General features: G+C 42.5%; 1 protein-coding gene across 2 annotated transcripts in view; it reads right to left on the bottom strand.

Moving 5' to 3' along the window:
- AFF4 (ALF transcription elongation factor 4) overlaps window positions 1–27520 on the bottom strand; it is a 76699-nt gene that overhangs the window by 47752 nt on the left and 1427 nt on the right. For both annotated transcript variants that reach the window (XM_081936131.1, XM_081936132.1), the window contains exon 2: window positions 17160–17244. The gene's annotated coding sequence lies outside the window, so the exon portion shown is untranslated. The remainder of the gene's footprint in view (window positions 1–17159; window positions 17245–27520) is intronic.

The raw sequence follows: 27520 nt of genomic DNA, 5'->3' as shown, positions 1-27520 counted from the left end.
GTACCCTTTTTAAAATGTGAACACAGTTCACAGTTCCATTTCGGCTCTGGATAAATGATAATACTTTTAGTTGAGGCAAATTTGAACAACGCATCTCTAATGTAATAATAATGTAATAATTATAATAAAGCGACTGTTGGGTTGTTCTGGTGCATTTTGGACAATATTCTCTATGTGTGCACTGCAGGGTTCTTAAATTTACGACATAATTTATGTCTAGGGATAAGTTTAAAAATAAACTTGAAATTGATAAAAGCTGCAGATAAGCATGGATAACATTATCCGAATTATTTCCCATATTCTCTGAAAACTAAGGGAATATATCTGCCTAGGCATGTCACCAATTTTTTCTCATCATAGTTTCTGAGATTCACACAAGTTTCTTACTTGAAAATAACTAAATTGAGACTAGTCCTTACAAAAAGTTGTATCTCTCTAGCAGAGCACTTGGAGTAAAGTGCTGAATGAATGTGAGACCAGTTAGTGGCTCAGCTAAGATCCTGTACACAAATAAATTCCTATAGAGGAAGGAGGCTGCCATCACTGTTATGGAGTAAGAATCAAGAAGACAGCATTTGGCCAGTTCAGAGTAAAGCCTAATGGTTGCAACTATCCATTTGAAGGCATTCTAATAGAAAAGATAACAACTCATAGAATTGTTTACTTCTGATCTCTGAAAGATCAGAAGTAAACACTGAATAGATTTAATGTATTTCAAAAACAATTCCAAATCTACTTTTATTCCCATAATTAGTTTCAAGATTATATGAAAGTCAATGGTTTGTGAATTTTGTATAATTTCATATATAAGAAATATATTCTATAATCTGAGCATTAGCAGTTATATTGTAGATTTATCCAGTATTGTACTATAGTAGATTTATCCAGTATTGTAATGTAAAGATATTCATGCCAGTAAATTTTCTCTATGATCACAGTCTGATGATTGACAATTGAAATGTAAACAAAAAGCAGAGGTGTCATAGAGAAACCTGCTGAAACTAATGGGTATGTGAATGTTCAGGAACTTAATTTCTAACATAGTACTACTACTAGATTATGATTTTCCTACCTGAACAGAGTACAAAGCATTAATCTCTCATTGCTACCAATCTGCCTTCCGTTGAGGACCTATATACCGCACAAGCCAGACAGAGGGCTGTGAAAATATCTACAGAATCATCGCATCCTGAACATAAAGAGTTTCAACTTCTATCCTCAAAACGACACTATAGGGCACTGCACATAAAACAACTAGACACAAGGACAGTTTCCGCCCCATGCCATCACTCTGCTAAATAACTAATTCCCACAACACTGTCAAACTATCTAAAAAGGCAGTACTACCATCATTATTCCCATCTTCCCTATTACCTATCTCCTTATCTTATAACTATAACGTTGTTGCTTGTATCTTACAATTTATATTGTTTATTTAGCATTCTAGTATGATTTGTTGATCACTTATTTAATATCCATGACTATCATTAAGTGTTACATCTAATGTTTTATGATGTATTTTACAATGACTATATTAATGATCTATCACTATTGTTGTTATGTACATTGAGAGAAACAAATTTCTTGTGCGTCTAATCACACTTGGCCAATAAAGAATTCTATTCTATTCTATTCATTTGATTTTATTTCAAAAATAAACATTTTGATCCCAAATTCTTCCCTCTGTTCTTCAATATATGGTTGAAAGCAGGGATGGTGTGAGGGGGTGGAGGACACTAAAAAGATGGTTCATTGAGCTAATTGTTCTCTTCACAAACAAGGGAAGAGCTCTTTTATTTTATTAATATACAACTTATTGGCCAAATAAACAATAAAAAGTCTAAGTAATGTAATTATCAAAAGGCAGGGGAATTAAGCATTACATGGGTGAATCAAGAATTGATGAGTGGGCATCCTATTCTAGTACTGAAGAAAAAATGATGGAGTAGGACATCTCATTGGGTTGGGCAAAAATCAAGCACCACCTACGAAGTAGCTTGGAAGCTGGCTCAGCAGGAAATTAAATTAGGTTTAGGTTTATTTGGATTTATATGCCACCCTTCTCCAAAAGGACTCAGGGCGGCGTACAACATTAAAAACACACATCACAAAAGTAAAAAAAAGATTAAACCCATTTCCAAAAAGACCAAACCGATTTTTTTTAAAGAAACAATACATTTAAAATAAATTAAAATTAACATTAACATTAACAGGCCAGGCCGGCTTGCTGGAAAAGCCAACTTTTTAGGGCGCGTCGGAAGGACCAGAGGTCAGGGATTATGCGGAGCTCCGGGGGCAGCTCATTCCAGAGGGAAGGCGCTCCCACAGAGAAGGCTCTCCCCCTGGGGGTCACCAGCCGACACTGCTTGGCCCACAGAGAAGGCTCTCCCCCTGGGAGAGCCAACTCCAAAAAGAACTAAAGCCATAATAGGATGCCAGCTAACATGTTTCGGCAGGATTTAGCAGATACGTTTGAAAAAGTTAATAAACAACTGAAAAAAATAGGCTTAAGTTTCAGACGTTGTAGAGTCTGATAGTAAACATATGCTGCTACTAAAATAAAATAAACAAAAAACCCCAAACCAAAATAAAATAACGATATTAGAAAAATGTAAGTAAATATTAGACATTAGATTGGATTTGGCTGATTTACAGCATTAGAAGGTGTGGGGAGAATTAGAAGAATCAGAGAAAATGCAGAAATTGGGTATCTCAACTCAAAAGTTAATCAGATAGCAAAAATCATGCCTTCAGATGATGATGTAAATGTTTCCATAGCATCTTTTCTCCTGAACTCAATCAAATGCAAAACTAAAGAGTTAAGTAGTAAGATTTATAAATGCTTTTCTGACAGAAAAATTCTGCTAAAAAAATATGGACTAAAAGAGATAAACTGGGTTGGAAAGTTTTATTTATTTCAAGCTATTAAGTCCCATCCTCTTATAAAGAAGAAAAGCCTTCAAATGTCTGACAGAATTATGAAAAAGAAAAATAATGATGTAAATAGAGGTTCCATTTCAAGCTAATTTTATTTCAACCACAATGGAGAGAGAATACTTTTATGTTTATGAGCTATGGTTATGAGAAGACTTTATCATAAACCTAAAAATATTTCATGAAGAACAGAGAACAATCTTTGATGTCCAAATAACTGATATAACTATATAAAAAGAAGATATGCTAAGAGATTTGGGGAGACTTGTAAAATGATTGCTGGTTATAACATTAATAAAATATAAATATTTAACACAGTTTCATATTAATTAGGAAGTAAGGCAAAAATATAGAGATTGGTAAAGATTGATGTAAAAGTTACAATATAATGAGATGAGCTGTCAAAGGCTGAACACACCCATTCCCTTAAACTACACTGCTTAGAGGATTTCATTAATCCTCTGTGAATTTCTCTTCAGATGTGTTCTAAGTGGCTTGGGGCTGGGATTATTGGGAAAGGGAACAGAAAAGGATGATAAGGGTGATAAAAGATACTGAGAAAATCATTTTTCATTTCGTAAATTTAATTTAATTCACAAATATGTTTATTGATTGGGTGGACCAAGTTTCATGTTTGATAAGCTTAATTTGCAGGAATGATAAGCAAGGAATAATGGGAAACAGCTCAACATTTTAGAAACTGACAAAATAGTAAACCAAATTTTATTCTGCAAGCAAAATATACAAATTTAATAAGAATTTGTAATTATTGAATAATAATCTGAAAAAAGATATATAAAGGCAATGTTAAAGGTTACTTTATCACTATTAAAAAGTAAAAAAGTATTCATAAAATCTGTCAACTTTTTGACTTCTATAACCTAGCAATATAAAGAAATTAATAAGTATTAAAGGCATTTAGCTTTGTTATAGAAACAGGAACCTCATAGCAACAAGACTATTAAAAGGATTAAATAAGAGCTGCAATTACCTATTAATTTTATTTGCAGGCAATATCATAGCAACTTTGGGAATTTTAATAATTTATATATTAGAACAGAATTGGAGACATATGTAGGCTTAACAAATACATCTTTTCAAAAGCCACAACTGTTTGTTCATACTCTCTTAAAATACAAAGCAAAATCTAACACTTTTCAATCATAAAGGTGCTGATATCACAAACATATTAACTGTTTAATAATTTTATTCCAATGCAAAAGAAATTTTGTTCTTGAAATTGAAGTCTGGAATAAGAAATGTAAAAATATATAGCAAAGAAAAAAATTCCTTTTCAATATTAAAACCATTTAAGAGGTAATAAAAATAGACTTTAGAAATAGTGGGGAATTATGTTTTTAAAATTACAAAAAGATCCACCAAGATATTATTAAAAACCCATAGGCAGATATATTCCTAAACCAAATGTTTTTTCTTCCACAGGATTTTGAAGTGGGAAATATAAATATTATGTTTATCAAAGCTACACTTTCAAGCATGGAAAAATAATGCAACAGTGACAGATAGTATTTTCTCCCTAGCACCTTTAATAATATAGTAATATCTATCACTGTTGCATGTATGAGGACCCAGATTGTTGGGGGCAATATGCCGACTCTGTAAACTGCTTAGAGGACTGTAAAGCACTGTGAAGAGGTATATAAATCTAAGTGCTATTGCTATATTCAGGATTCTATAATCTGAAAGAGAGATCAAAGACAAGCAAAGCTATTGAAAGATTTCAGACGCCACGGATTAGGAGATTTCTACTATAACAGGAACTAAGTAATAAAGAAACTATTGAGTTATAGATAAGTTCTCATTTGTATTGGCTAACATGGCTCCAGTGTAAAACCATTTTGGTTTGGTTTGGTTTGGTTTATTTGGATTTATATGCCGCCCTTCTCCAAAAGGACTCAGGGCGGCGTACAACATTAAAAAACACACATCCCAAAAGTTAAAAAAGATTAAATCCATATCCAAAAAAACAAATCGAATTTTTAAAAAAACAATACATTTAAAATAAGTTAAAATTAAAATTAACAGGCCAGGCCGGCTTGCTGGAAAAGCCAATTTTTTAGGGTGCGTCGGAAGGACCGGAGGTCAGGGATTATGCGAAGCTCCGGGGGCAGCTCATTCCAAAATTCCTTAATTTTGATTTTGATTAAGGATATGCAGGACTCAGGAGTCAACATCTTGTTCTTGTTGGCTGTTTTGTATTCTATTTTCCTTCTTGCCTCACAGAATATTGAAAAATTAATAGTTCAAATTCTGCTCATACTTTCTGAACTTCCTCCCAAAATAACACGTCACATGATCATAAGTTGAAACTTTAAACAACCACTTACACTCTTCCCTTGGTATCTTCCAACATTTTTGTTCCTCTTAATGTTTCTTTCAATTTTACAAATTTTGAAGTAAAAGTAAGCTAAAATTCATATAGCTTTATTTGCCGATGATTCATCTCCTATTAGTGTCTTTTACTTCCCTTCCACAATCTAGCCTAACATGCACATTCAAAGAAAGAATTTATGTGACCTGTAAACTCCCATATTACTGCCTACACTATATAAATCAACTTTCAAACTTCCTTTCCCTCTTTCATATTCCTTTTCTTATTATGTCCAGACTGTTAGTTCTTTGGGTAGGATTTTCTGGCTTCTATGCAAATTATGGCATACTAAAAAATTGAATAGCATCAACAAGCCAGATTGAAAATACAGATGATGTGTGATGTAGGCAGCATCAGTTTGTCCAATCCCCCCAAATCAGACTAGCTTTTTGGCAAGTTCCTAGCAGTTCCTAGCAGATAGCAAGCCTAATGGATCAAAACCCATATAAACCTTCATCCATCAGATGGGAGTCTTACAATTCCAAACAAATTTGTAATAAATATATATCTCCATTAACTCATAGTTGATAAACTATATACTCTGACCTGACCAATTTGTTATTTAAGATCCAGCTACTTTCCCTGTGGTGATCTCCTCACTCCCTCTCAAGCAGTTTATACATTACCAATAGAAGAGAACATAGGTAATCCTTGACTTACAACAATTCATTTAGTGACAGTTCAAAGTTACAATGGCATTTTAAAAAAGGGACTTATGGCATCTACATGGTAACATGATCAAAATTCAGATGCTTGGCAACTGACTCATTTATGACAATTGCAGTGTCCCGGGGTCATGTGATCACCTTTTGTAATCTTGAGATAAGCAAAGTCAATGGGGAATCCAAATTCACTTAACAACCCGTTACTATCAACTGCAGTAAATCACTTAACACTTGTGGCAAGAAAGGTAATAAAATGATGCAAAACTCACTTAATAAATGTCCCACTTAGCAACAGAAATTTTGGGCTCCGTTGTGGTTCTAAATCAAAGACTGCCTGTATAAGTAGTTCATGTTTGAAGTGTAGAATCCTTGGTGCTCTCTGAGTTTGGTTGTTTGCTTGCAGACATTTCATTACCAGACTAGGTAACATGTTCAATGCTAGAAGAGGGTAGGCGGTTGCTCTCTGTTAATATGAAGCAGCTTGTCCTGTCAGTGTTGATGGGAATGTTGTTTTCTCCTTGGTGGTTTCTTGATTAAATTGTTATTTACTGCTTGGTTGTTGTGTAAATTAGTAGTTCCTTGACTAAGAAATAATGTACTGCTTAATTGTTATTTGCTACTCATCCTGGTATCAATCCCTGATTATTTGGGTATTGATTGCTGGCAATGTACTCTGGTCTTTGTGTATTTTTTAGCTTCTTTACTCTCCCATAGTGCTGCAAGCAAACAATCAAACTCAAAGAGCATCAAGGATTCTACATCTTGTAAATTGCAGATTATGGGCAAGCAAGAATGTAGCAATCTTAATAATAGTTTCACTACTACAATCTCTAAGAGTACTTGCTCCCTATTTCAATTACTAGCTTGACCCTTCCTCCCATCATGCAGGAATGCTGGTAGAAACAAACCATTACTCAAGGTACTGCTATTCAGAAAAAACTATATGTGCTACTTACTGTTTCCTGTTAGCAAATATACAAAGAAAATGCAGAATAATTTTTAATCCAAGAGAGTGAAGTAAATTAAAAATAAATGTGGGGAAATGATTTCCAGTAAAAGAGAAAGGTGCCCCTGATGACTATAATCTGCCCACTTAACATCTGGTATCCTGCTGACTTCCTGCTATTTATGACTTATGGCATTTCACCTGCCGGGCTACTCCTACTACCTCTCCCCCTCCCACCCTCGCCATCTGCTATTTTATAACAACTAGCTACTACAAACTATCTGCCCTCTTCCGCCCATAATGGACCGCACCCAGGCCTCCATCTATTTATTTACCATCCATCTTCCAACCAATCACCTGGCCAACATAAGATCTTCCCACCTAGTTGTGATCGTGGACATTTCTTTCCTCCCATTAGATCCTGGCTTATTGATTTTAACATCAACAGCACCCTGACTTTGTCATAGCTTTTTACCATTACGTATTCGAGGTCGGACTTGCTCCAGCTGCAGGAATCCCCCCTCTCGCAGGCATGGCCCTTTGCCCCCTCCGGGGCCCACCTTGATGACGGGTTTGTGAACCCAGAGAGGTGGAGGAAGCGCAAACTTAGGGGGTTTTTAATGAAATGTTTTCTATCCTTTTTAGGGGGCTCCAGGGTGGGGGGGCGGGGGCGGGGGGGTCAGATCAGGAGCGATGTGAGAGCTGGGCCTCCAGGTGTGGTTGTGAGCAGAAGGAGCGGAAGGGAGGAGGAGGGGGAGGATATCATTCCTATACAGGGCTCTTTAATTCCAAAGGTCGCAGGGAGGGGAAGATACGAGGACAGATTAAGAACTTATAGTCGGTTGGGAGACCGTGGTTGCTGGTTACACCTGGTCACTTGTACCAATCCCCGCGGTCTAGGTGGTCAAGAGTTACAGACCCAGGGCCTGAGGCTGTTGTTATGCAATGCGAGGTCCGTTGTTAACAAGGCCCCCCCTCATTCACGATCTAATTTTAGAGGGGGAGCCGGACCTCGCGGGAATAACGGAGACCTGGTTGGGCCACGAGGGAGGTCTTCCCCTCGTGGAAATGTGCCCACCAGGCTACCGAACATTTCATCAGCCCCGGGCCCAGGGAAGGGGCGGTGGGGTGGCAGTAATTATTCGGGAGGACTTAGAGCCGAGGGAGTCTACTGCGCCACAGACGTCCGGATGTGAATCCCTTGTTGTGAAATGGGGCCCTGGGAGACAGTTGGGCCTGCTGATAGTATACCTGGCTCCTCGCTATACATCAGCGGCCCTGCCTGAACTCCTCGAGCTGATCGCATCGGTGGCGGTTGAGACCCCCAAACTTTTAGTGATGGGGGATTTTAACCTGCCATCGATGGGAGAAGCATCAGAGGGGGTTCGGGAGTTCATGGCTTCCATGACAGCCATGGACCTGACTCAAATGATTCAGGGCCCGACACACGAGGGAGGACACACTCTGGACCTCGTTTTTGTCTCTGGCCAGTGGTTGAGTGATCTGGGAGGAGGGGACTTAACCATCACTCCCCTGTCATGGTCAGATCACTCACTCCTTCGTCTTGACTTCCCTGGTGCTACCTCCCGCTGCGGGGAGGCGGAACCGGAAAGCACTAGATGGTTCCGCCCCAGGCGCCTGATGGAACCAGATAGGTTCCAGACGGAGCTTGGGCCACCTCCTGTAACCTTGACCCGCCCCCGGGTAGAGGACCTGGTGGTCGCGTGGAATAATGCGACTTCCGGGGCCTTGAACCGGGTGGCGCCTTTGCGGCCTCTCCGGCAGCAACAATCCACCCTGGCCCCTTGGTTTACCGAGGAGGTGGGGGTGATGAAATGCCGCAAGAGACGTCTAGAGAGTCGTTGGAGATCCTCTCGTTCCGAACTTGATCGAACACAGGCACGAGCCCATTTAAGGACGTACCTTGTGGCATTGAGAGTGGCCAAACGCCAATATTGTGCCACTCTCATTGCATCCGCAGAGAACCGCCCTGCCGCCCTGTTTCGGGTGTCCCGCTCCCTCTTGTTTCAGAGGCCGCGGGAGGCCCCTCTACAGGGCAGAGCAGAGGAATTTGGGAAATATCTGCAGGATAAAATCGCTCAAATTCGGAAGGATTGGGTCCCTGTTAGTGGTCCAATGGAGACGTCCGTGGCGAGTCTTGAGGAATCGACCTGGGAGGAGTTTGACTTGGTTGCCATCGAGGATTTGGACAGAATGCGTGGACGACTGCGACCCACCACGTTTATTGGACCCGTGCCCCTCCTGGCTTGTACTGGCATCCTGGGAGGTTACACGAGACTGGCTCCTGGACCTAGTGAACGCCTCGCTGAGCGAGGGGTCTCTCCCGGCCGCCTTGAAAGAGGCGGTGGTGAGACCCTTGCTCAAGAAGTCTTCCCTGGATCCTTTGGAGCTGGCCAATTATCGTCCTGTCTCCAACCTTCCCTTTTTGGCGAAGGTTGTAGAGAGTGTGGTGGCCTACCAGTTTCCACGGCATCTGGAGGAAAATGATTATCTAGACCCGCGCCAGTCCGGCTTCCGCCCCGGTCACAGCACGGAGACGGCCTTGGCCGCGTTGGTGGATGATCTCTGGAGGGTCAGAGATAGAGGTTGTTCCTCTATCCTGGTCCTATTAGACCTCTCGGCGGCTTTTGATACCATCGACCATGGTATCCTGCTGCGCCGGCTAGAGGGGTTGGGGTCTGGGGCACCGTTTTGCGGTGGTTCGGCTCCTACCTTTCTGGCCGGACGCAGCGTGTGTTGGCAGGGGAGGAGAGGTCGACCCTACGCCCCCTTACTTGTGGGGTGCCACAGGGGTCGGTCCTCTCGCCACTCCTGTTCAACACATATATGAAGCCGCTGGGTGAGATCATCCGTGGTTTCGGGGTGGGATACCATGTGTACGCTGATGATACTCAGCTGTACTTTTCCACCCCGAACCACCCCAACGAGGCCATCGAAGTGATGTCCCGGTGTGTGGAAGCCGTACGGATCTGGATGGATGACAACCGACTCAAACTCAACCCCTCCAAGACGGAGTGGCTGTGGGTACCGGCTCCCTGGTTCAGCCAATTAATTCCATCATTGGCCATCGGGGGCATTCAACTTGCCCCCGTGGAGCGGGCGCGCAATTTGGGCGTCCTCCTGGATGCCCGGCTGTCCATGGATGACCATGTGACAGCCGTGGCAAGGGGGGCATTCCACCAGGTTCGCCTGGTGCGCCAATTGCGCCCCCTACTGGACCGGGACGCCTTACGCACACTCACTCATGCGCTGGTGACGTCTCGCTTGGACTACTGTAACGCTCTCTACATGGGGCTTCCCTTGAAATGCACCCGGAGGCTACAGTTGGTCCAGAACGCAGCCGCGCGGGTAATTATGGGGAGTACTAGGTACTCCCATGTGACACCATTCCTGCGTGAGCTGCACTGGCTTCCTGTGGTCTATCGGGTGCGTTTCAAGGTTTTGATAACAATCTTTAAAGCGCTCCATGGCTTAGGACCTAGTTACTTGCGGGATCGTATTCTGCCCCATACATCCCTGCGACCAATCCGCTCGCACAGAGAGGGCCTCCTCCAGGTGCCGTCCACCAGACAGTGTCGAGGGGCGGCGCCTAGGAGTAGAGCCTTCTCTGTGGCGGGCCCAGCCCTGTGGAATGACCTCCCCCCGGATATTAGGAATACCTCTGACCTCCGCTCCTTTCGTGTAAAGCTCAAGACCCACCTTTTTCAAGTTGCTGGCCTGGCTCAACTTTGATCCAACTATATCGCTCCTGACGGGTTTTTTATTTGGGGTATTTTAATTGCATTCAATTTATTTAGGGGTTTTTAAACATTGTGTTTTTACTTGTTTTTATCTATCAGTTCACCTCCTCCTTGTATATGTTGTATATATGTCTTGGTATATGTTTTGTTATATGTATGTCGATATATTTATTTCCTATGTTTTGTTGTACGCCGCCCCGAGTCCTTCGGGAGAGGGTGCGGCTAAGAAATAAATATTTATTATTATTATTATTATTAAAGCTGGAAAGAAATATTTATTGATTTGTATGAAAATGACAGTAATATATCTAAAAATGAAATTTAAAAGAATGGTATAAATAAACCAAGAAAAAAATGGGTGAAAATGAAATTGAAAATTATATAAGGTAGTTCTTGGCTTAAAACCATTTAGTAACTTAAATGACTCACTTAAAACTTACAATGGCACTGAAAAAAGTGACTTATGTATGTTTTTCAACTTATGACATTTGCTGCAGCATCTCCTAGTCACATGATCAAAATTCAGGTGCTTCGCAACTGGCATGTATTTATGAAAGTTGCACTGTCCCGGGATCATGTGATCCTTCTTTGTGACTTTCCTAGCCAGCTTCTGACAAGCAAAGTCAATGGGCAAAGTCAGATTTGCTTAACTATCAATGATCCACTTAACTGTAGTGCAGTTGCAACTTAACACCCGTTGCAAAAAAAAGTCATAAAATGGGACACAACTCACAACAACCGCCTTGCTTGACAAAGGAAATTTGGGGCTCTATTGTGGTTGTTAAGTCAAGGGCTACCCATAAGAAACTTGTAAACTCTTAAGCTTGAAAACATAGATAAGTGCAACTGGAGAAATGTTAAAATATAGATGTCAGTTGTTTGAGTAGGAACTATGCAGTTACTGTAATGCATGTGTCTAATAACACTAGCACTGATCCCCACTAATGTAAAAAATAACAAAAGTGCAAAAATTAAAAGGCATTTGCTTGCTAGGTGTTCTTGGAAAAGTGTATGGCAGAATTCTGATCAAAAGGATACAAGAAATCAAAATCAGCAAAGTTTGAGATGATACACATATCACGTTTTGTTCACAACACAACTCTTAAGAAATAAAAGAATCTGAGAAACAAAGTTATCTATCTGTTTAGGAAAAGTGTATGATAAACTGAATAAATGTGAATGTTTTGGTTTAGCTGTCAATGGTAACATACTGTATGATGGATGTAAAGAATGTATGAAAAAATATTATTTAACAAATGGTTCAGCAAGGATCAATGTATAAGACAAAAGTGTGTTATGTCTCTTTGATTATTTATTGTAACTATGGATAAATATACAAAATGTTTGGTCAAGATGTGTTGGTTGGGAATTTGAATGTATGTGTATTTTTCTACGCAGATGACTCCATGCTGTTGGCTGAGAATCTGAATGAACTTCAGGGAATGTTAGACTGTACGCTGCATGATTAAACTTTCATTTGAACTTCCCTGAGGCTGGTGATTGGAGCTGTTTTCTACAAGGGGGGAGGTAGAGAGACAAAAGTAGGGGCCCTTTAACTCCATTTCATTTGAACTTCCCTGAGGCTGGTGATTGGAGCTGTTTTCTACAAGGTGGGGAGTCAGAAAGACAAAGAGGACTGGTGAGCGAATCATATATCTATAAACCAAAATAGCAATAATACATTCTGGATTAGTGCGCTTGAGATTGTGATTTTATTTTATTTCAAAATGACCAGCTTAGTTCAATGTAATAGCTGTTTTGCACCTATCTTTCGCAGTACTCTTTTCAAATTTGGATACTCTCCCCTTTGTAAACAAATTACTAGTCTACATAGACAGATTACATATCTAGAATCTCTAATCTGTGCTCTCCAAGCAGAAATTATGGAGATGCCACACTATCAGCCCCCTCTACCACAAAGATCCTGCAGGAGAAGAGCAGTCTGGATAACCGTGGGATCTGGCTGTCAACCATAAACACAAAGCTTTTGCTGTGACCCAGCATAGCAGATATAGCGACCTTGCTGACCTTAATGGGGACACGAAACAGACAGGTCAAGATTGTTGTGATAATGATGACTCAAATAAGCAGAGGATCGTGGTCCAAAATGAAGAACTTTCTTTGGAAAGGCGAAATGGGGACCCAGGTATCACACATCAGTCGCACAAGAAGATCAAGGTATGTAAAAAGAGAAGTCACCTTCTGGTTGGTGATTCAATCGTAAGGGATGCAAATTTAGGAAAGGATATGGAGGTTTTAAAAGAAGTCAGGTGTCTGCCAGGTGCTACTGCCAGCAGAGACAAGAGGCACATTCTTAAGATAGTCAAGAATGCAAGTAAGGACTGTGACGTTGATGCTATTATACATCTTGGCACAAATGATCTGTCCCAAAAAGATGTACTTTCTGTGAAGCATGATTTCCAGAGCTTGGTGAATGAACTTAGTTGTGTAGGTTGTAGGCTTATCTTTTCAAAGGTTTTACCAGTATATAAGGAACAAAAAGGGAAGGGCCAGCGTGTAGCAGAGTTTAATGTGTGGCTAAAGGAGTGGTGTAAAAGGGAAGGCTTTGGTTTTATTAGTCATGATGCCTGCAGCTGGTCCAATGAAAAACTGTACAAAAAAGATGGTTTGCACCCATCCAAGAAAGGGACTGAGTTACTTGGCATTAAATTCACAGATTTTCTGGATAAACATTTAAACTGAACAGCGGAGACAGAGAATTAATTGATACAGAACATTTCTGTCCCCAGCAATCTAAAACTCATAGGGTTATCAGTGCATGTAAAACAGATGTTTCTGTGGGTAAGATTATTACTCCCGCTGTCAAGCAAAACCAAGGATTTAATAGTGAGTGCCATACCATGTGCATGAATAATACAAGTGGCAAGAATATAGGGGCAGTCAGGCATAACACTGGTTATGTAGACAGTAAACACTGTTTTGGGACCAGGAAGAGGATGGAGTAGAACCGGTTCTACGGCCCTTATTTCTGTCAGATGACGGATCTCTGTCTCCATGAGCCCCCTCTTGATGGCACACCTGGGTGTGGGACAACGAATGAAATGACAGGGGGGAAGGGAAATGAACTCTAGGGTGAGGCCGAGCCTCAGAGTTTGCAGTACCCATGCATCTGACGTGGTCATTTCCCAAAGTTCTGCAGTTGAAACCGACCCCCTATAGGAGTGTGTGACTGGTGGTCATTTGTTGCGGCGGAACGGCTTGTTAGCTGATCCGCCTCGGAATTGGCATCTAGAGAAGGACTGGTGACGGGTCCTGTCCCTAAAGAGCTGCTTGTCCTGGTTTCGTTCAGAGTCCTGGGCATAAGGGTATTGGAAGGAGGTGGAAGTGGAGGAGGAATTAGGTTGCGAGTCAGTGGCCCGAAAGGACTGCTTCTGAAAGGAAAGGTTTCTGCGGTCCGGTTTCTGCGAAACAGAAGGCATAACCTTCCGCTTGTCCTTATTCTCAATAAGGACAGAGTCTAAGGCATCCCCAAACAACTTGCCACCCTTGAAGGGAGCAGACATGAGCTTCCATTTAGATCTCATGTCCGCGTTCCAATGGCGGAGCCATAAGAGCCGAGGGGAGGTGATGTTAGCGGCCATGGCTCTGGAAGCAAACTTTGCTGTGTTGAGAGATGTGTCTGCCGTGTATTCAGCTGCCGCCATTATTTTGTTAACATCTTGGTGGAGCCTGGTATCCCCCTGGGGAATATGGGTGAGAAGTTGGCGTAACCAGGCAATGGAAGCCCTGCTAAAGAAAAAGGCCGAGGTGGAAGCCCTAATGGCCCATGCCACAGCCTGGTGGGTCTTATGACAGGCCCTTTCCATTCTCTTATCTTCCGCTTTGAGCCCTTCCAAGAGATCTGGGGGAAGAATAGAATTAGAAGTCAGGGCCGCCACCAGAGCATCAATCTCTGGCAATTTAAGATCTTCCATGCCAGAAGAAAAGCCGCTTGTCATTACCCCCTGGGGTCAGTAGCTGAACCTACTGACGTTGCACAACAACCTTGAATAACCTAGGCGCAGGCACCAGGTCCTGAGCTTGGATGGTCTCATCAAACAACCCCCCAATGGAGTCAGCAGGGTCTATAGACTCCTGAGTAACGGTGGGGGGGGTCGTCTCCTGGTGAGTAATGACCTTTGCCTTATATAATATAGACTTAAATAAAGAAGGCCTGAACAGGCCGGTAAAGGCGGGCTTATCAGTTACCAAACTCTCATCCTCAGATATATCTGGTTCAGCCAGATCCTCCCCCTCCAAGACTGATTCAGCACTAACCACGGAGGGTGGAGGCGAGGAAGGCCTGGGAGTCTTAGACCTGCTCTTTTGACCCTGGCCCGATTTTTCAGCACGTTCCTTAAGGCCCTGGGATATCACAGACGCAATCACCTCCCTCATTTTGGCTGAGAGAGATGGTCCCTGGTCCTCCACTGGGCGGGTCCCCACCCTGGAAGTAGAACTTGAGGCTGGCCTACAGAGCACAGAAGGAGGGGAAGGGGGAGAATCCTCCTCTTCTTTCCCTAGCCCACAAACAGATCTGCACCCTCACCAATAGAAGGGGAAGGGGACCTGGACCCTCCATAAGATTGGTCTGAGGAGAACTCCTGTGGTTCTCCCCCGCAGGAGGATGGGGGAGGGGCAGGTTGGGAAAGGCTCTGGCTCCCCAGAGACTCAGGTGGATCCGCACGATGGACTTGGGCCACCGTGGTTTGCCTCTGCACCTTCTCAAATTGCCTCTCTAGGGCTTTTTGCCGCCTGGCATCCACTTTATCCTGTGCGGCCGACTCCTTCCTGGCTGCCCTGCCTGCCCTTCTGTTACAGGGCCTATAAATCTCGGTGGAGGGCCCTTGTTCAGGAGCTTTGACAATAGAATGCGTGTCCATGCTGCCCGAAATACCGACAGCCGAGCCTGAGGAAAACTTGGGCCTGGAGGCAGATGGTGATTCCGCCCACGCATTCACTCAGGCTGAGGCACTGTGGTCAGGAGAAGCAGCAGGGCTCTGTTGGGCCACAGGTGGAACTTGCTACTGGCAGGGGAAAAGAGCCGTGGATGATGGCAGCTGCCAAGGCCTCCGAATGCCCAAGCACTTGCCCGAAACTGCTGCAGGGAAAGAGATGGATTTGCTGGGTCCTGGAGCTCCAGCAGCAATGGGCGGCAATTCAGCTTTTTGGCAGGAAAAAGACCGCCTCCAAAATAGCTGCCGCCACCAAGATGGCCACGCCCAGTGGGAACAGGCAGCATGGCTCAGGCAAAAGAATGGTTGCTCCTGGTTGATCCCTCATCGCGTGGCATCTGGGGTCGTTGGAAGTGCCTCCCGAATGCCGGACAGGCCGCCGAAGGTTCGGACAGTCCTGCCAGTGAAGATCAGCTGGGCGGCTGCACCGTGGAGGTGACGAGCCGCCGGGGAGGCTGAGAAGCGTGCTGCTCCATCCGAGCGTATTCGGCTTCTCAGGGCAAGGCAAACGATACTGCTACAATAAGAAAGGCTAGCTAACTGAAAAGGGAAGGTAAAACAATAAAAATCTAAGCTAAGGAAAGGTAGTAATGGAATTTCTATCACCTAAGGCTGTTAAATACGTCCAATGGACTTTGGTCTGAATTGAAAAACTGAGGATGGAAGGAGCCAGAGGGCTTGGCCAAAGATTTTCAATCCAGTCCTTGGGCAGTGGGACAGAATTTAACCCTTGCTTGGACACTCCAAGCAGTGCACCGGAGAATAGAGGATTTTAAAACAAGAAGAGATAGCCATAAATAAATGGATGCTGAATGAACGTGGAAGGACGCCTGAGTTGAGAGAAAAGCTGTGGTTGGATAGAGTTGACGAGATCCTCAAAAACAGAGGTGAGAAATTAAGTGAGAAGTTTAAACAATGAAAAGCAACAATCAAAGTGGTAAACACATGTTTCATGGTAGCTAAGGTGATTTGCAAGAACATGAGAGGTATGTGACTGAGTTGGTATAAACTAGTTTTACATATTTCCTTTTTAAAAAATCTCATGCCTTTAATTTTGTTAGTTTACTAGTTCCTTTTCTATAATTTGCATAACTATGCTTACCCTGAGGAGACTTCTAGGTGGGGAAGGGGGAGGGACTAGCATGTCTCTAAAGGAGACTGATATATATAGACTTCTGTATCTCTCCAGAGAAGGAGAGGAGAAATGCTCACATTGCCCTGGATATCACCTGTCCAATCCTCCACATCAGTGTTTTCATATACTCAGGGATGAATAACAGAACATGGATATTTCTAAGCCTATAATTCAGAAGGCATTGCATTTAAAAATTGTGCTAAAGAAAACTTTCTGGCTTAAATAAATTCAATTATTCAAGCAGAGAACATCTAATCAATTATAATTCCAGCAACAGTTTATAGGCAAAACAAAACTGGCAATTAAGCAGGCATTATGAACTTGACAAAAACATCATTAAATTGTCAAAGAAAAAAAGAAGCATCACTTACATAGGTATGTCTTAGGTATGGAAAAGAAAACCGTTCCACTTCAGCATTATGTTGATCTTTTTTATTTACAATACTGCAAACTTATCTGGAAGTAGGAAAATTATACATTAAAACAATATGCAGAATTTTGTACATTATATTTAAAACTAGCTATTCTTATTTGGTGTTTTTGTACACATGCTATCACACATAAAAGAGAATTTGAATTTTCTTAATGATATAAAAATGATTTACAGTTTTAAAAAAATATGGCAACATCCTTATTCAATTCCATACATCCATTTTTATGTCTTAACTTGTTCTTGTTAAAATGCATTTTATTTATGTGGATTACTTCAATATTTATTGGTATGGTTTCTCAAAATGTTATTAATACTATTGTATAGCAATGTCATTGTATTTAGCAATAACTTTCATTACATGGAAAATATTTGTAAATTACCCAAGATTTAGTTTTATGTGCAAATTAATACAGTAAGAAAATAACAATATATACTTATGAAATAAAATTCCTTATGCAAAATCTTGTAAGTAATGTCACAGCAAGATTTTGGCTTGACTACAATGTAGCACTTTGGATTGCAGAATACATACTTACTAGAACACTCCCACCCATTCACAAAGAAAAGTTAAGTTGGGGGAAATGAGCACTCAACAGCTGTTTTGGAAGAAATGTCTATCTGGGTTCAGTTCCAAGTGGGGGGGAAACACTGGAAACATGGAGACTGTTTGGAAAGATGATTTACTGGTGGACAAGATCACATGCCTTGGAGTTCCTGGGTGAAAAGGGAAGAGATACTGAGAGTCCCTGGGTTTTGTGTCCTCTCTGGGCTTTGAACTTTCTGGGGCACAGGAAGAGTATTCTGATTGGTTGCTGTCAGAGGTCATAGCTAGCTGTGTAGGTTGTCTGTGTGCTAGGTTTGGTTGAAACTTGGTGGGTGGTGCCATGAAGGGCAATGAAATGGCTCTGCCTGAAGGGGTTTTGTACAATAGATTGGCTCAGGCCTTAATGGCCCATTGACAAAGGTGGTGGGGGTGGAGGGGGCTACTAAGAGTGAGTCTGTTTCCTGTCTAAAAACATGTTTCTCCATTTCTCATCCAGGGAAATATAATATTCTGCTTTTTAAATATTTCTTAGGATATTTCATTTTTCTAGTAGAGGGGTGGGTGCTAACTTCCTTCAGCTGACTCCTGATAAGTGAGTGTTCTATGACTGGCATCATGCATAAAGCAGGTGTTTTATGAGCATCTATAACACGTGGACAAAATCTCCAGCATACACACTTCCTAATTCCTGGTAGAGAACTAGCACACTTATATAATAAAAAATCATACCTCCTCAAATATTTTAATGCAGTTGACAACTTTAAAAAAGTACCTTTATTTGGAATTGATGAATTCTAAACACACCATATAAGGAAAATAAACAGACAATATGTTTATTGGGAAAAGAATGCAAATAAATGCATACATTAAGAAAAGATATTTAATGTATCTACATTTTAAAATTAAATCGAAAGTTTATTGGATAAGAGCTCATTAAAAGTTAAAGAAATAGAAATTAGAATTTTAGTCTATTGTCTAAGCATTATAAACGAATAAGATTTATATAGAACTATCAGTTTTGATTTTCATTCTGGCACTAAATGAATGATTGTAAATCGAGATTATGTATATTTGACCAGTGTGGTCAAATACAGATAATCTCGATTTACAACCATTCATTTAGTGACCATTTGAAGTTACAATGGCACTGAAAAAAGTGACTTGTGACCATTTTTCATATTATAACCATTGTAGAAGATCACCTGATCAAAATCCAGCCTCTTGTCAATTGGCATGCATTTATGATGGTTTCAGTGTCTGGAGGGGTCATGTGATCCCCCTCCCTTTTGCAAAATCAATGGGGAAGTCAGATTTACTTAACAACCATGTTTTTAACTTAACAACTGTGGGAAGAAAAGCCATAAAATGAGGCAAAACTCACTTAACAACTCTCTTGCTTAGGAACAGAAAATTTGGGCTCAAATGTGGTTGTAAGTCAAGGGCTACCTACCCATATGCTATCAGAATATATTATCTTTCTTTGAAAGACAGGCTACAGCATATATAGGCAACTCTTTTTCAATTTCAACAACACTTTCTTGTCCTCCCCTGATTTGCAAAGGAGGTTACTTTTAAGGGTTGCTATGTGTGTCATGATTTCACCTCCTAACAATCTCTCCACCTTGCCAATACATAGATTGGGAGTTAGTCATTCCATCCATTTCCATTACAAATAAATGTGTAGACAGAACACATCTTTGGCCCCCAAATTGGAAGAAAAGCAAACAAATACATGATCAACAATAAATTTCAAGTATAGCACATTAGGATTGGAAATAATCTTATCTTAAAGCTTAGAAAGTTATTATCACACTTGATAATTAGTGAGATTACCAAACAGAATTATGTGGTATCCTTGGATGTTTGACACTGGAAGAATTCTACTTGAAAGTATTGTTCATGCTAACTGAAACATATAAAAGTTGCAATTCAAAACATCTGGAATCCACAATATTGCCTACCACCAAAATTCATGCAAGTCATAACAATAATTCAAACCATTAGTGCTATATTAATAGCATTAGCCATTGATATAACCTATGATTGATGTACAATTTCATAGAATCCAGCCAATGAATGTTTTTCTAAGTCAACTTCTGTGATAAACTGAAAAAGGAAATCCAGGCTAGTTATGCATCCCAGATTAACTGAGCCCAAATCTAAGAACAGCAATGAATCAAAACATATATATAGACTAAGATTTTATTTATTTTTTAATCAGTTTTTAATTAAACAACTTTGGTTCCTCTGGTTCTTCACATTTGTAAGTTTGTTTCAAATCACAGCATCAAAAGTAAATTCTGACACCTGAATTTAGTATAGTAAACAATATTTTATACTGGTCTCTGTTTCCTAATTATGAATTGACTATACAGATTGTCCTCAACTTACAACCACAATTGAGCCCAAAATATATGTTGCTAAGTAAGAAATTTGTTAAGTTAGTTTTGCCCCATTTTATTACTTTTCTTGCCACATATGTTAAATGAATCATTGCAGGTGTTAAAGTAACACTGTTTGTAAATGAATCTGGCTTCCTCACTAACTTTGCTGATCAGAAGGTTGCAAAAGGGATCACATAACTCCAGGACACTGAAACCGTCATGAATATGAAACAGTTGTCAGGCATCTGAATGTAAATAATGTGACCATGATTGATACTGCAATGGTCGTAAGTGTGAAAAATGGTTATAAGTCACTTTTTTCAGTGCCATTATAACTTCAAACAGTCATTAAATGAACTATTGTAAGTCAAGGACTACAAATGAAGATGTTTGATCAATAATAGACTGGATGACAATCAAAAAGCAAAATGGAGGAGATGTAGATTGATAGTGTCCAAGTCCATAAATCAAGAGAATGGTTTAGTCTAAATGAATTTGTTCAAAATATAATTTATCGTAATTATATAATAATTCATGTGTAATTTACCTGTCACTTGAGTTGCCCAAACTCTTAGTAGTACAAAACACCTATTTCAATTCCAACTATTACTTCAATTATCAATACTTTCAAGCATGATTTTTTGCTAATTTCTTGGTTGTAATATTATATAGTTTTATAAAAAGAGAAACAAAACACTTTCACATGGAGATGGCTTGAAATTGAATTGGAGAGAGCAGCTTGCGCAAAATGCAGCTGTGAGGGTGAAAACTGGTTTGGCAACATGAGGCCATATAAAATTGATCCTTCAAGAGTGTTGGTTAATTATCTGGCACCAAGCCCAACTCAATGTGTTGGTTTCATGTGCAGAACCCTTGTCTAAATGGCTCTGAACTATTCCTGTATTCTTTTGCCTTAAAGATGTGAAATTATATATACCTGGAATAGTTTTAGGAAGTTTGCATTTTGTCCTCGCAATCCCTGTATAATGCAATGGTACACACAATTGCAATTGACAGTGAATCTTTTTGCAGACCAGTCAATAATTGTTTTTGTTGTTTGTCTGTAGAGATTATCCCCATTCTATCTGAGATATGCAAGTCTGGAAGTTCACAAGAAATCCCTTATATACACATCCATCACAAGTTCTGTAAACACAAGTCCTTTGGAAGCTTGCTAGCTGTTAATTTCCTGAGCACTTGCTCCAAGCATGATATGGCAAGGACTAATAGGGTGTGGTGAAAATATACAAAAATAATACACTTTGGACTGACAAGGCAATAACAAAAATATATTCCTCTAAACATTTTTTTTGGAAAATCTGTAATTTTTTTTTAACAGATTTTACCAAATTTTAACAGTTAATAGTATTGAAGTTTATGTTTTTAACTTTAGAGTCTCTTTTCTGTGTTGGTTTTTAAAAATTTGTTAACTATTTTAAGTATTCAGCAAAGTAGAATAGCAGAGAATAAATCAAATGCAATTAATTCATGGTATGATGATAAATTAAGGTGTCCTGGGATGACCTTCCCCAACAGCAAAGAGAAACGTCATAAAACGTATTGGTGACTGAGGACATGTAGTGGATGACTGAGGAAAAGGCAGAATTTATAGGACAGAGGCAAAACCCAAAACCTGAATACAAAGGTTTCTGGGATCCTTTCTCCACAATCTCATCCAAAAAATGACGCAAGCAGGCATTATGCCAAGGCTAGAAAAATCAGTCATTTGGAAAAGCCCAGCATAAATGATCTGGACCTACCAAACTTGCAATAAATCTTAATCAGCCCAGGGAACTGAAGTTTGTTAGGACATCCTTTCTTCTGGAAAGGAGGCTGGTGACACCACTGTTTTACTTTAGCTCCAGGGGAAGTCATTTCTTTTCCAACAAGCATTTTTGTGTAATAAATAACCCTATTGGCGCAGATTTCTTTGGTTTTGCTTCCGACTCAACTGGATGTGTTGAAACAGCGTGAGGACACTCTTATTATGAGAAGCGGGATGGAGGATTGTTGGAAGCATAATACATTTGAAAGAGATTTTGGATTCCCAGTGCTTTAAAACACAGATAGCAAAAGTAGAAGGAACAAAGCAATGACGTCAAAGGATGGATTCTGATTAAACCCAACTTGTGCAAGAGATGACTGGGCCCTCCCGTCAAAAGCTTGTCTCTTTCATCTGCCTTGACTTTGCTGACACTTCCGAAAAGGAAGGGGAAGAAAAAGAAAGAAAGAAAGAAAGAAAGAAAGAAAGAAAGAAAGAAAGAAAGAAAGAAAGAAAGAAAGAAAGAAAGAAAGAAAGAAAGAAAGACAGGCTATCATTCGCGAAAGACAGAAGAAAACACCTAAAACTTGCCCGAGGTGTGTATATATGCATTTATTACCCGCACACACACACAGACACACATGACTCATATATATAACCCGTGTCTGTCCATTTTGTAACACGAGCCTCTAAATCTCGGCACGCTCAAACTGTTAGATCTGGGTAACGAGAGACAGACTGCGGACACGAAGTGACTTAATAGCTCTTTATTAGTGATAGTAGTGATCCAGCTTGTTCGGTAGTCGGAGGGTTCCCCTTTTATAGGGATTGGGTACGCCCCTCGACCAATCAGAGGGATACCTGTTTCCCGCTGTAGGAGCGGACCAGAGGGGAGACTTTCCCCGATATATGTTAATATCTAACATCCCTCCCCTCCTAGATGGGACGTTGCGGTAGGTAACATAATCCTTTAAGTAGGTGGGTGTTTGTCTTGCTCGGGAGGAACGTCGTAGTTCGGGTTGGCTTGAAGTGGTTGCAGGACTGGTTGTGGGTTGGTTCGAAGTAGTTGCAGGATCGGGTGCTTTTTCTATTTCCCGTTCTGGAGGTCTTGTGCCTTCGTTGCTCGGGCGTTCCGGAGTTTGTTCGGCTGCGTTGTCTGGGGGTTGCCCTGCTACGTGCGTGTAGTCTTGTTCTACGCTTGGCTCGCCGGCGTCGTTGTTTCCTATGATGGGGTTTTCTTGTGGCTGACTTTCCGTAGACAGGAAACTTTCGTCTTCATTTCGAAGGTTGGAGTGTGCTAGGCGACCCCGTAGTTGATCGATGTGCCTTTTCCAATTCCGCCCATCTTCTAGCTCTAGCAAATACGATCGTGGACCCGTGATGCCAATGACCTTTGCCGGCATCCACAATGTTCCCCCCGTGTAGTTGTGAGCGTATACTGAATCCCCTACCCTGAAAGATCGGATCTTACTTGTAGAGTCTGGGGGAGCCGTGGCAGAGTAATTCGGGTGGAGCCGGTCTAGGTGAGACCGTAGTCGACGACCCATGAGTAGTTCAGCGGGGCTCCTACCCGTCGATGCGCTCGGGGTAATGTGTTGAATGAGGAGGTAATGGTCAATGCGTGTTTGCCAATCACCTGGACCCATCCTGGCGAGGGCCTCTTTTGCGAATCGCACCATTCTCTCCGCCTGTCCGTTTGATGCTGGATGGAATGGCGCGATGAGGGCATGCCGGATTCCCAACCCTGCTAAAAATGTTTCAAAGTGCATGGCCGTGAATTGGGGCCCGTTATCGGATACGATGAGATCTGGCAGGCCATGGGTGGCGAAGAGTCGCCGTAGAACCTTTACGACTGCCTCTGCCGTGGTTGAAGTCATTAGGACTACATCTAGCCATTTTGAGTATGCATCTACCACTATAAAGAAAGTCTGACCTTGGAATGGCCCTGCGAAGTCGATGTGTATTCGCGACCAGGGTGCTTTGGGTTTCTCCCATTCTGTGGCGGGCGCTTCCGGGGGTGCTGGTCTCGATTCCTGGCATGGGTCACAAGTGGCCACCCACTCCTCTATTTCTTTGTCCATGTTTGGCCACCATACGTAACTTCTTGCTAACGCCTTCATTCTAACAATCCCCGGATGACCCATATGTAAAGCATCTAGTACATTTTTACGTAAAGCATACGGAATAACAACTCGATCCCCCCCACAACAAACATCCTTGTAATACTGAGAGCTCGTCCCGTTTTGACCAAAACATTTTGAATTCCGGGCCCACATTTCCCTTTGGCCACCCCCTCCAAACCCAAGTTTGAACTTGCTTTATTAAATTGTCTTTAGAGGAGAATCTTGCAACATCGTAGGAAGAAACCGGTCCTGAATCCAAACAGTCAATGAGCAATACCGGTACTTCTGGAGTGGGGTCTGGCAGAATGTCAGGTAATGGGCAACGGCTGAGTGCGTCTGCGTGTCCAAGAGTGGAGCCCGGTCGATGTATCAATTTGTATGAATACGCAGCCAGGAAAACAGTCCACCTGGTCATGCGAGGAGAAAGGGAGACCGGAGTGGGGCGGTTTCCCGCCAAAAGTCCCAACAGCGGTTTGTGATCTGTGATCAGTTCAAAATCACGTCCATAGAGGTATTCGTGGAAACGCTTTACTCCCGCGACGGCAGCCAGCGCTTCCCTGTCCATTTGGCTGTAATTCCTTTCGGCCGATGAAAGAGTCCTGGAGTAGAACGCGATGGGTGCTTCTTTTCCGTCGGGCATCCTGTGGCTGAGGACTGCTCCAACTCCGAAAGGTGATGCGTCGCAGGTCAATACCAGCGGTAGGGTCTGGCTGTATTGAACAAGCAGTGAGTCAGTGGTGAGCAGGCGCTTTACCCCGGCGAAAGCTGCAGCTTCTGATCGTCCCCATTTCCATGGTGCGTTCCTCTGGAGTAGACGGTGTAGTGGCTCAGCAACGGTCGCTTTCTGCCTCAGAAAAACGCTGTAGAAGTTAAGTAATCCGAGGAAGGCCTGCAACTCGGTCTGATTTCGTGGTGTGGGGGCGTCCTGGATCGCCTTAATTTTCTTTGAAGTGGGGTGTATTCCCTGACCATCGATTCTATAACCCAGGAATTCTACGCTAGGCACGTTAATTTGGCATTTTTCTTTTTTAAGGCGGAGACCCTTTTCTCTGATTCTGGCCAAAACAGATCTGACTCTTTTGTTTAATTGCTCCTCGTTTGCAGCTGACACCAAGATGTCGTCAAAATAGGGGACGACTCCTGGTATCCCTTGCAACAGTCGTTCCATGACGCTCTGGAACAGTCCTGGGGCAATGCTTACGCCAAATTGTAGCCGGTTGCATTTGAATGCTCCTCTATGCGTCACTATAGTTTGGGCCTCCGCTGTGGCGCTATCAACTGGCAGTTGCTGGTAAGCTTGTGCCATGTCTAACTTTGCAAATACCTTTCCTGGTCCCAACGAGTGCAATAAGTGCTGTACTACTGGCACAGGATATGCGCTCTGTTGTAGCGCGACATTAATTGTACACTTATAGTCCGCGCAGATGCGGACTGATCCGTCTGGCTTGACTGGGGTCACGATGGGCGTTTCCCAGCGCGCGTGATCTACCGGCTCAAGGATTCCTTGCTCCACTAACTTATCTATCTCTTTGTCTATTTTAGGGCGGAGTGCAAAAGGCACTCGTCTTGGTTTAAGTCGGATTGGCGCCACTTTGGGGTCTAAATTGAATGATATTGGTTTACCCACATACTTACCAAGACCGGGGCTGAACACGTCCTCGAATTCCTTAAAAATCTGTTCAGCGCTGCTGTTTCTTACGGCGTTGATCCCGGTGACTTCTAACCCCAGGGCTTCAAACCAATCAAGCCCCAGAAGGTTCTGCAATGGCGCGCTGGCGATGGTCACGGGCAGCTGGGCTTCGATGTCCTTGAAACGGATGTGGAATGTGCCTTGGCCCACGATGGGGACTTGGTTCCCCTGGTAGTCTCGTAGCAGGACGTCTGGGGCGTGTAGTTGGCTCTTTCTGAGGCTAGGGATAGCCTGCTTCATGGATGCCCATGAAATGATCGTCAGGGTTGATCCTGTGTCAACTTCTAGCTCGCAGGGTGAGCCCTCCAAGAGGACTGTGACTCTCAGCCTTTTTGGCCGCTTAGGGCGGACCTGATGTATTGTGGTGAGATACGTTCGCAACTCCTCTCTCTGGGTCAACTCTATCTCACCGTCAACATCCTGAAAATACTCTCGTTGAGCGTCTTGATAAAACGCTCTTTCAGCTCTTTGTGTGTATTCTCTCTGGGGATACGCTCGCTCACTTTCTTGTGAGTAATCTCTCTGGGAATACGCTCGTTCAGCTCTTTGGAAATTTTCTCTCTGGGTAAACACTTGTGGATTTCTCTCTGGGCGCCCTTTTTGGTTTCGCCAAGCCCCTGGGTTGGGCTTCTGTTGGCGGTACATGGGTGGCTGCCGTGAGGCAGGGACTCCGCTCCGGCACACTCGTGCGATGTGCCCAAGTTTGTTGCAGTGCGAACAAACAACGTTCCTGAACCTGCAAGTAGACCTGGGGTGATTCCCTCCGCAGCTTGCGCAGGGCGGCAAACGGGATCCGGGTCTCCCCCCAGGCCTCAAGTGACTGCTCTGCATCAGGTGACTGTCCTCGAACTCGGGATTCTCGTAGTCGGGGCTTGTGTCCTCATAGTGAACTCTGGTTTGTCTCGGTGCTGGCTGGTATGCGCTGGCCCCTCGTTGTATGGTCACCGCTGATTTCTCCGCTGATTCTGACGCTCTTGCTTCGTTTAACGCTGCCTGTAGGGTTAAATTCGGGTTTGCCAACATCTTCTTTTGCAACGAAATGTCTCTTACCCCACAGATGAGCCGCTCTAAGATGTGCTCTTCCAAATCTCTGTATTCGCAGTGAGCTGCTGCTTTTCGTAGGGCTGCAACATATTGATTGATTGATTCTCCCGCCTTCTGAGTCCTCATGTTGAATTCCTTGCGGCAGACATGGCGGGAAGGTTTTGGCGCGTAATGAGTTTGCAGAGTTTGTTGCAACGTCGTCCACGATACTGCCTGTATTGGAGTAGGCGCAGTGAGGTCTCTGGCCGTATTGAAGACTTCCTTTCCGCAGTAGCCGAGGAAGATGTTTTTCTTCCTCGCATCGGTGATCCCCGTGTATTCGTTTGCTTCGAGGAAACACTCGAAACGAATCATGAAAGCTTCCCATTCGTCGTTTTCTGGGTCGAAAGGAGCGGGGGGAGCATGCATCGCCATCTTCTCAGTTTGAATTTGCCGCGCTGCGGTGATCTGAGATGGCTGTCGGAATTGCTGCCGAATTCCTGGGCTGGATCAAATCCGGAGATTCTGGAGTAGCGTTCTTCGTCCTATCTGTCTCTCAATCCCACCTTCGTCGCCAATGTTAGATCTGGGTAACGAGAGACAGACTGCGGACACGAAGTGACTTAATAGCTCTTTATTAGTGATAGTAGTGATCCAGCTTGTTCGGTAGTCGGAGGGTTCCCCTTTTATAGGGATTGGGTACGCCCCTCGACCAATCAGAGGGATACCTGTTTCCCGCTGTAGGAGCGGACCAGAGGGGAGACTTTCCCCGA

Source organism: Natrix helvetica (assembly GCF_964273705.1).
Source record: "Natrix helvetica genome assembly, chromosome: 1".
NCBI lineage: Eukaryota > Metazoa > Chordata > Lepidosauria > Squamata > Natricidae > Natrix > Natrix helvetica.
This window is presented reverse-complemented; position numbering and strand designations above follow the sequence as displayed.